This window comes from Cervus elaphus, chromosome 22, assembly GCF_910594005.1.
Source record: "Cervus elaphus chromosome 22, mCerEla1.1, whole genome shotgun sequence".
In the NCBI taxonomy this organism is placed as follows: Eukaryota; Metazoa; Chordata; class Mammalia; order Artiodactyla; family Cervidae; genus Cervus; species Cervus elaphus.
In genome coordinates this window covers 19,802,141-19,812,293 of record NC_057836.1, presented here as the reverse complement: position 1 = coordinate 19,812,293, position 10,153 = coordinate 19,802,141, and the positions used below count along the sequence as shown (strand labels likewise).

Here is a 10,153-nt window from a genome sequence, read left to right as displayed (position 1 = left end):
CTACTGGGCTGGGGAACTGGTAACAATTTAGATTATAATTCAACCACATGGCAGAATCACTGAACTCCTATTTCTCTGAAATATATAAAGGCATGGCACACATTGCTAAGATATTTTTACAAGAAGCAGACCCCCTCCAAAAGAAAACTGCGAATCATGAGAGCATAGACTCTAGACTGGTTGAAACCGGAAAATTGATGATGCTTGAAACTTCACCTTGATGCCAACCAGTCCAAGAATTGTCCATGAGTTGGTCACACATTGCTCCTTGAACACTATAACACTCCTCACTATCCCACTCCAGGGTGGGTCACACAGTCTTGAGTGCATTAGTCCTCTGTGGCCCCCTTTGCCTGGCAGCACAATAAAAGTTACTTTTTCCTACTTCAACCAAAACCTGTCTCTATGTTTCTATTCGGCACCAGAGAACACAGGCAGAGTTTCAGCAACATTATCAACATCAGCTTCTTTTCATTTCTATGTTTCATCTTTTTCAGATACAAGCATAACCTAGAATGTCCACTGCTTCTTTCAGGAAATGTATTTTAAGGAAAATGCATTCTCTCATCATTTCAGTCCAGTCAAATCTAGTTTTGTCTATCACTCGACAAAAGTGAATAAAAGCAGCCCTCTCCACGTCACTTCTACCTTTATTGCTATATCCAATGAACTTGCTTCAGTAAATAACTCCCATGTCCTCTTAAGCACCATTTCCTTTTCTTTCTTACTAAAGAATAGTAGATTTACAAAATTAACTTCAAATGTACAATATAGCAGTTCAAAATTATTATACTGTGTATGTATAGTTATAGATGCAAAGAACAAATATGTGTTTGCCAGGAAGGAGTGGGGGGAACAGATGGAAAGAAATAGGTGAGGAAGAGTGGGAAACCGAAACCTCCAGCTACAAAATAAATGAGTTAAAAGCATGAAACATACAGTGCAGGGAATATAGTCAGTAACTGTGTAATATATTTCAAGCTGACATGCCGTAACTGGTCTTATCATGGTGATTAGTTTGAAATCCTTTGTCTTGCAATTAAAGTACTATTCATGAAATAACTTCATTGTCTTTTGAAACATTCATACAAAGCCCAGTCTTCTGTGTGTGTGTGGCAAGGGGCCTTCTGACTAAAAATGTGTGGTTCACTGTGTGAATATTTCACTACCAAATTAGCTTAGCTTGATATTTTCAGTTACTCAGGAAGTTCCAACCTCAAACGGTTGACTGTAGTCTTAGTTCTCTAACAAAAGCTGGAGGTAAAATGCATGATTTAAATATGGTAGAGAAAGATGTTTTCCAACTGTGTGGATTGCAAAACGAGGTAAGAATTTGGGCTGTAGGGAATGAGGGTGGGATTGAGGTGATAAAATAATGCTACTGATAAAATTCTAGTGTCTACACAGGAAAAGTGGTTCACAGGTACAGAGTTTTCAAGGATGAGAGACCTTGAAAGAGTGCTAGAATTTATAAAATTGTAAATGTGTTTATAATTCACATAAGAATAAGCAGATAAGGAAATTTTTGTTCTAACAGGTAATGAAAGGGAACTCTTAAGAGAAAGAGGTAAGAGAATGGAAACAGGTTAAATTTATGACTGATAATGGAATGATTAATTTCACTGAGAAAAATACATATTGTAAAGTGTTACACAGATGCAGCATATTATTGTTACGAAATAAAGTATAAAACTTTTCATGGAAGCTCACAGGAGAGAAAACATGAAAAGGCAAGTGAAAGATATTTACTATTTTAAAAAAGTGAACAAGTCCAGGTAAAAATTTAGGAGAACATTCAAATAAATATCTTACATTAGATGCCGTATAGAAAGAAAAATGTGTGTGTGTATATATATATATATATATATATATATATATATATGTACATATACATACATATATATGAGCTTGAAATTAAAAATTATGTATTAAGATTTTGTTTGATGACTTACTAAGTGAAAAAAGTGACTTTTACCTGTTGGAGAAAATTGAGATGTCATAATTTAGGATGGAAAATTTTCTTTATCCTTGATAAAAGTAGCAATCAATTTAGATAGAAGGCAATTCAGAGGAGGAAAAAGATGATTTCTAATTCTTGTTAAATGACTTCATTTATTTCTTCATTCCTTTGGTATTTTGAGTGCCTTTATAATAGCTGCTTAAACTATTTGCTAGATAAGTCCAACATCTGTGTCATGTCAGCACAGCTTCTGTTGGTCTTTCCCCATGCAAGTCCAAATTCTCATGGCTATTCATATGCTGAATAATTTTGGATTGTCTTCTGGTCATTTTCGATAAATATTTTGTTAGGAGACTCTTTGTTTAAATATCTGGAACATATCCAAATTTTTGGTTTGAGCAGACAATCACTCTGGCTAGGTTGAGGCCTTCTGGGGGCTCTGGTTCCAGTTCAGTTTTCAGAGCCGTTGTAGTTTTATTCGGATATTTCTTGCAAGTGCGTCAACCAGTGGCCAATCTTGAGTGTGGGCAATGTTCTGCTATGAAGAGTTTAGGCTTCAGTGTCTTTGGTATATTAGAGTCGGGTGTAGGCATACACGGCTTGCGTGTCTGTGGATGGGGTATGTAGGAATTTGCTACCCTCTAATCACATGGTGGGGGTTTTTTCTGGTGACCAGACACTCCCTTGAAACTATACAGAACCTTCACGGTGAGTGATCACTAGCATAACAAAGTTACTTCTTCTATGACTCAAGAAATTGAAAAAATTATAATGATTTTTGAAGCTCCTTGCCAGGAATCAGAGCCAAAGACCAAATATATTTATTACAACACAGTTTTCAGTCATCCAGGTGGTGCTAGTGGTAAAGAATCCCCCTGCCAATGAGGAGATACAAGAGATGCAGTTTCAATCCCTGGGTGGGGAAGATCCCCTGAGGTAGGCAATGGCACTCCGCTCAAGTATTCTTGCCTGAAAAATTCCATGGGTAGAGGAGCCTGGTAGGCTACAGCTCATGGCACTGCAGAGAGTCAGACATGACTAAGGACAGAAAACAAAAACAAAAAGTTAAGCACAGTTTGAAAAGTATCGGAACTTCAATATGGCAGAAATATTGGAATTATCACACTGGAAACTTTTTTAAAACTATGACTGACATGCTAATGACTCCAATGCAAAATATAGACAGCATGGAGAATAAATAGGTAGTGTAAGGAGGTACATAGAAATTATAATAAAGGAAAAAAAGAAATGTTAGAGAATCAAAAACACTTACAAAAATAAAGAGTGTCTGATGGTTTCATTAATAGATTAAACATGGCTGAGCAGAGAATCTCTGAGTTTAGGACATAGCAACAGAAACATCCAAAACTGAAAAGTTAAAAGAAAACAACTGAAAAAAAATAAAAGAAAAGAAAACCCAAAACAATATCCAAGAACAGTGGGATAATTACAAAAAGTATAACATGTAATGGGGACACCAAAATGAGAAGAAAGAAAGCAATATTTTAAGAAACGGTGACTGAGAATTTACCCCCAAATTAATATCAGGCAGTAAAGCACAGATCTAGGAAGCTCAGAGAAAACCAAGCAGCATATATCTGTGTGCACACACACACACACCTCCATCAAATAAATCTGGGTATATCATAGTCAAATTGCAGAATGTCAAACAAAAATTGAGAGAAAATTTGGAAAGAAGCAGGGAAAAAATAATTACCTTGCACCTTTTGTTACCTAAGAAGGCAGGTAAACAAGCAAAGTGGAGTGAAATGTTCAAATTGAGAGGGAAAAAAAAAAAAAAATTACCAACCTAGAATTCTACATTCTATGAAATCCCCTTCAAAGTGAAGGGGAAATAAAGATTTTTTCCAGAAAAAGAAACCTTCAGGGAATTTGTAGCCAGCAAACCTTCCTTGTAAGAATGTTAAAATAAGGAAGGAATAGAAAGAGGTAAGTACTTTGAGGAATAAATGAGAAAATTTTAAATGTATCTTTCCTATTCTTAATCGATCACACTGGTAACAGTTTGTTCAAAATAATGACTGTATAAGTTTCTTGTAGTTTATGCATAAGTGGAAGGAATGACAGTAACTATGTAAGGGACAATGCCGGGGTCCAGCCCCAGCAGGATCCAGGGGGTACCCTCAGGATGAACGGCGTCGGCGAGAGAGAGAGAAGACACGTGAGACTAGCCTTGATAGGGCCAAGTCTGCGAGGGAGAGAGAGAGAGAAAGAGAGAGAGAAATGACCAGACGGGGGTGCAGAGAGTCTGGAAGAGTCTGGCAATGCTTTATTTTTTACCATAGCTTTTATACCCTAAATTAGTACATTTCTAAGGGGAAGATAGTTTAACATTACGTCAGCTTGTCCTTCACGAAACCAGGGTGTTTTCTGCATACTTCTTTGTTTATGAGGGTCTTGTACATTATCTTCTGGCCTTGGGGCCTATTAACATTTTTGCAGGTCAGGTGAATGTAAACCTATTTTCTGTTTCTATGGTGACCTTAACTGAAAGGTAACAGTGTCATAGGTAAATAGTACAGAGTAGAATTATATTCTTGTTAATACAAAAATTAATCTTTCTGCAAAGGTTGTCAGTTGCGTTTATCTAAGAAGTTTACCCCATACTGACTCTGCGACTTTGGTGAGGCAGCTTCTGCCTAGCACTCCTGACTGACAGTTAACAACCATCTCATTGTTACCACACTAGGGCTAAGTTCTTATTTCTCTAGATCTTTAACTATATTAACAATGGTTTTTATAACACAACCTTAGCACATTAAAGGCAAAAATACAGCAAGCATAAACACAGCAAGCAAATCACAACCCAATAACCACCTATAGAATAATTTTTCTTATGTTTTCTAATAGGACTCCTTCACCCCTCAAAAATGCTCTATGTCTATTAGGGCTTTTATATAATCAGTTTCTTTATGCTATTTTATGATTAGGATATTATAAGCAATCATGCATATTAGTACCAAGCGTATAAATGCATTCGGCTAACAAACTACCAGCAAAGGAGTTTAAATTAAAACCCTCCTTTCACCCTGGATAATCTCATAAAATACCACCACCTGGGAAACTTATTGATTAAAGTTCTAAATTGATTCTTATTTGGGAAGAGATGGGGAAGGCCTTCCTGCCTGTGTCAGAGAAATTAGGGAGTAGTCCATTGAGGCAGGCATCAGAAAGACAGATATCATCTTTAAGGTGAGCGCCGGGGGCAGCTTTTCGAAATCCCTGAAAACCTGATCTGCCTTGCCTGTCAGGCTTTCTACTCGTGACCTTGTCATGGGTGGGATCTCGTGAGCTGGCCTTTTCGAAAACCCCTGAAAACCTGATCCTCCTTGCCCGTCAGGTTTTCTCCCTTACGGCCTTGTTAGGAGTAGGGTCTCGTGAGCTGACTTTTTCGAAACCCCCGAAAACCTGATCCGCCTTGCCCGTCAGGTTTTCTCCCTTATGGCCTTTTTAGGGGTAGGGTCTCGTGTGTTGGCTCCCGGCAGGACAAGAGTATACTTTGGATTATTTTGTTATTATAAGATATTGCACTACTCTTTTGAGGTTTACAGTATTAATTGAAAGCATATTTGAGCTAGTTGTAATTTTGTATTACAAGCTTCAGGGCAATCACTAAAAATATTTTTTTTAAAAGAAAGAAGTACAATGGATACAAGATAGGAAAGAAAATGAAATAATCTAAGCTGCCCAACTAAAACTACATAAGGCTGAAAAAGTAGAAGACAAAATAGAAACAAAGAACAATAGCAACAAATAGAAAACATTAACAAATATGGCAGCTATTACTTCATCTGTTTAAATAATCATCTTCATGTCAATGGTTTAAATATACCAGCTAAAAGAAATTGTCAGGGTGAAACAAAAATAAGATTCAATTTTGTATTTTCTATAAAAAATCCACTCTAAAGATGAAGATATATGTAGTAAAAATAAAAAAGAAAGAAACGGATGGAGAAAGATATTCCTTGTGAATACTAATCAAAAGAAAGCTGGAGTAGCTACACTATATTAATTTCATGCAGAGCAACTTCTAAACAAGAAAACTTATCAGGGAGAAAGAAGGACATTACATAATCATAAAACAATTAATTCTCCAAGAAGACATAACAATTCTTTTGTATGTGAACCTAACAACAGTGTCAAGACATAAGGCAGAGACTGATGGAACTGCTAGGAGAGACAGGTGAATTCACTATTAGAGCTGAAGACTTCTGTAACCCTCTGTCAGAAATGGGAAGACCCATCCAGCAGAAAATCACAAGACAACTGTGATTCTAACAGCACCATCAACCAACTGTATATAAAATAATTGACATTTATAAGCTACTTTATTTAACGACAGAAGAATATACATTTGTCTCGAGGTTATGTTGAATATTTGCCATGTGAGACCACATTCTGAGAAATTATAGCTTAAAAAATTAAAAGAATAGAAATCATATAATGTATGTGCTCAGGCCATAGTGGAATTAAACTAGAATCAGATGGCTACATAGAAATATAACTAGAAAATCCTAAATACAGGAGATGTAACAACATCTTTCTAAACAATACATGAGTCAAAGAGGACATTTCAAGAAAAATTTAAAAATATTTTTAACTAAATGAAAATATAACTTCGGAATTTGTGACATAGAGTAAAATAAGTGTTGAGAGGAAAGTTCACTGCATTGAATGCACATATTCAAAAATAATAAATATCTAAAAACAAATATCTAAGCTTTAACCATAGTAAACTTGAAAAAGAAGGGAAAATGCAAAGTGAAAAGAAATTATATGGAACAGCAGAAATCAACAGAGATGATCAATGAAATCGAAAGCTGGCTCCTTGAAAAAGATCAATAAAATCGATAAGCCTCTACAAAACAGAGCTGGTTCTTCAGAAGAAATAAATAAAATTGATAAACCTCAAGCGAACTGAGGAAAACAGAGAGAAGACACAAATCAATAATATTAGAAAAAAAAAAGGGGAAATACTACAGAATCTTTGGATATCAAAAAGACAGTGAAAGAAAATTCTGAAAATACCTAACCCTACAAATTCATTGTACAGCCTTGCTTCACTTGGATTTTAACAGTCTGTGGGATTGCAGAGTTGGCAGGACTGAGTGACTAACACACACACACACACAATACTGCAGAGTCCTTAGACAGCAAAAAGACGGTGAAAGAAAACTATGAAAAATCTTAAAAAAATCTTAATCCCACGGATTCATTGTACAGTCTTTCTTCACTTGGATCTTAACGTCTATACATTTCACAAGCACCTATACTGAAGAAGGCTAAGTTTCTAATTACTGTAAAATGTATTGAGCTATATATGGTTCATTGTTTAAAAGCAAGTGAGCTGGAGTTCCTTTTGTTCAACATCTGGAAGAAAACTATTATTTTTATTCTAGATCAGCACTTTTGAATCAACTTTCTCCAATGGTGGGAATATTCCACATCAGTGCAACCACAATTGTATCCACTAGCCACATGGAGCTGGTGAGCACTTGAAACGTGGCTAGGTTTTAAATTTTTATTTAATTATAATTGATTTAAATTTTAATACTCAAATGTGATTAATGACTATCCTATTGCACAGCAGTTCTAAAGGCTTCCCTTGTGGCTCAGCCGGTAAAGAATCCGCCTGCAATGCGGGAGACCTGGATTCAATCCCTGGGTTGGGAAGACCCCTGGAAAGCCAACCCACTGCAGTATTCTGGCCTAGAGAATTCCATGGACTATATGGTCAGTGGGGCCGCAAAGAGTCGGATACGATAGAGTAACTTTCGCTTCACTTCACTTCTAAAGGTATGGTTTGGATCTAGACCTTAAACCACTTAGAGAAGAATTTTTTCACCACCATTTTTTACCACCAATGTCAGGAGTGGAGTAGCAAAATCAACACATATTTGAAAACAAATTCTTGTTCACATCTTGTGAAAAAGTGTACAGTTATAGATGGTAGACAATGATCAGATATTTATTTGTTGTGTTTACACAAATGAGTACCTGAACAAGGATTCAAGGATTCATTTCAAAAGATCTGATGCTTGTGGTCATTCAGAAGACATTATGTTAGAAAAGCTATAAACATGCAGTGCAAGAATAAAGCCTCGGCAAAAATTCTAACTGGGGAAAAACTATGGTAGAAGTGTAATTCATGGTTACAAGGATGGGCTTTGAAAATGAACAAGAGAGTGTGAGCCTTGGTTGGCCACCGGTAGCTGTGTGATACTGGCAAGTTACATAGACTCTGTGAGATTCATTCATTTTACTACTAAAGTGAAATGAATACTAATAATAGTTTAATAACCTTTAGGATACAGTGACTTGGACAATATATACACTATAAATGTAAAATTTCATATAATTAACGGCTTGTTGTGTGTCTTAAGCATACAATTATACAGATTCAAAGAGATGTAAATATTAAAAAAAAGAGCATCCTTGGTATGCAGGAGAAATTACTTTGCTAGCAAACAAGTAAACAGATCTCCAGTATTTCCAAATGCATAAGAATGGAAATATGCAACAGTTTATTTACAAGTGCCTGTGAATATAAGTTTATACCACTGAGAGGCAGTATAACATTAGATTAAACAGGACTTTAGCACAGAAACAGTCTTGCCTGGAGAATCCCATGCACAGAGGGGCCTGGTGGGCTACAGACCACTGGGTCGCAAAGAGTCAGACAGGACTGAGAGACTTTACTTTCACTTTCTTTCACTTTTTAGCACAGAAACAAATTTGTGTACAAATCTCAGCTATTTTATTCAGTGATTCTGTGAATTCAACCAGATATGGTAACTTTTTTTTTTCTTCCAGATATGGTAACCTTTTTGAAGCTCAACATTCGGAAAACTCAGATAATGGCATCTGGTCCCATCACTTCATGGCAAATAGACAGGGAAACAGTGGCTGACTTTATTCTTCTGGGCTCCAAAATCACTGCAGATGGTAATTGCAGCCATGAAATTAAAAGATGCTTACTCCTTGGAAGGAAAGTTATCACCAACCTAGACAGCATATTAAAAAGCAGAGACATTACTTTGCCAACAAAGGTCTGTCTAGTCAAGGCTATGGTTTTTCCAGCAGTCATGTATGGATGTGAGAGTTGGACTATAAAGAAAGCTGAGCACTGAAGAATTGATGCTTTTGAACTGTGATGATGGAGAAGACTCTTGAGAGTTCCTTGGACTGCAAGGAGATCCAACCAGTCCATCCTAAAGGAAAACAGTCCTGAATATTCATTGAAAGGACTGATGTTGAAGCTGAAACTCCAATACTTTGGCCACCTGATGCGAAGAGCTAACTCATTGGAAAAGACCCATATGCTGGGAAAGATTGAAGGCAGGAGGAGAAGGGAACGACAGAGGATGAGGTGGTTAGATGGCATCACCTACACAATGGACATGAGTTTGAGTAAACTCTGGGAGTTGGTGACGGACAGGGAGGCCTGGCATGCTGAGGTTCACGGGGTCACAAAGAGCCGGACACAACTGAGCCACTGAACTGAACTGAACCTTTTTAAGTCAAATATAAAGTAGAAATAATGATGTCTGTCTTGACTGCATCACATTATGCTTGTGGTAAGGCATCTTCAATTTTATTAATAACATATTATACACATGTATTCATCCAGCCCATCATTTTGTATGATGTACTCTGCATGTAAGTTAAATAAGCTGGTGTCAATATACAGCCTTGACATATTTCTTTCCCAGTTTTGAACCAGTCCATTATTCCATGTCCAGCTCTAACTGTTGCTTCTTGACCAGCTTCTCAGGAGGCAGGTAAGGTGGTCTGGTACTCCCATCTCTTTAAGAATTTTCCACAGTTTGTTGTGATTCACACAGTCAAAGGCTTTAGCTTAGTCAACAAAGCAGAAGTAGATGTTTTCCTGGAACTCCCTTGCTTTCTCCACGATCTAACAGATACTAGAAATTTGATGTCTTCCTCTGCCTCTTCAAAACCCAGTTTGTACAACTTGCAGTTTTCCATTCATGTACTGCTGAAGCTTAGCTTGAAAAATTTTGAGCATTACCTTGTTAGCATGTGAAATGAACTCTATTGTACAGTAGTTTGAACATTCTTTGGCACTGCCCTTCTTTGGGAGTGGAATGAAAACTGACCTTTTGCAGTCCTGTCTGTGGCCACTGCTGAGTTTTCTGCTGACATAGTGAG

The 10,153-nt window shown here is 36.8% G+C and overlaps 1 protein-coding gene across 2 annotated transcripts in view; it reads left to right on the top strand.

The window, feature by feature from the left end:
• Nucleotides 1-9,412: 9,412 nt before the first annotated feature.
• Nucleotides 9,413-10,153, top strand: part of LOC122680184 (C-type lectin domain family 2 member D11-like) — a 29,007-nt gene continuing 28,266 nt past the window's right edge. Inside the window, exon 1 of one of the 2 annotated variants that reach the window (XM_043881274.1) lies at nucleotides 9,413-9,558. The gene's annotated coding sequence lies outside the window, so the exon portion shown is untranslated. The remainder of the gene's footprint in view (nucleotides 9,559-10,153) is intronic. The other variant, XM_043881271.1, reaches the window with a different exon arrangement.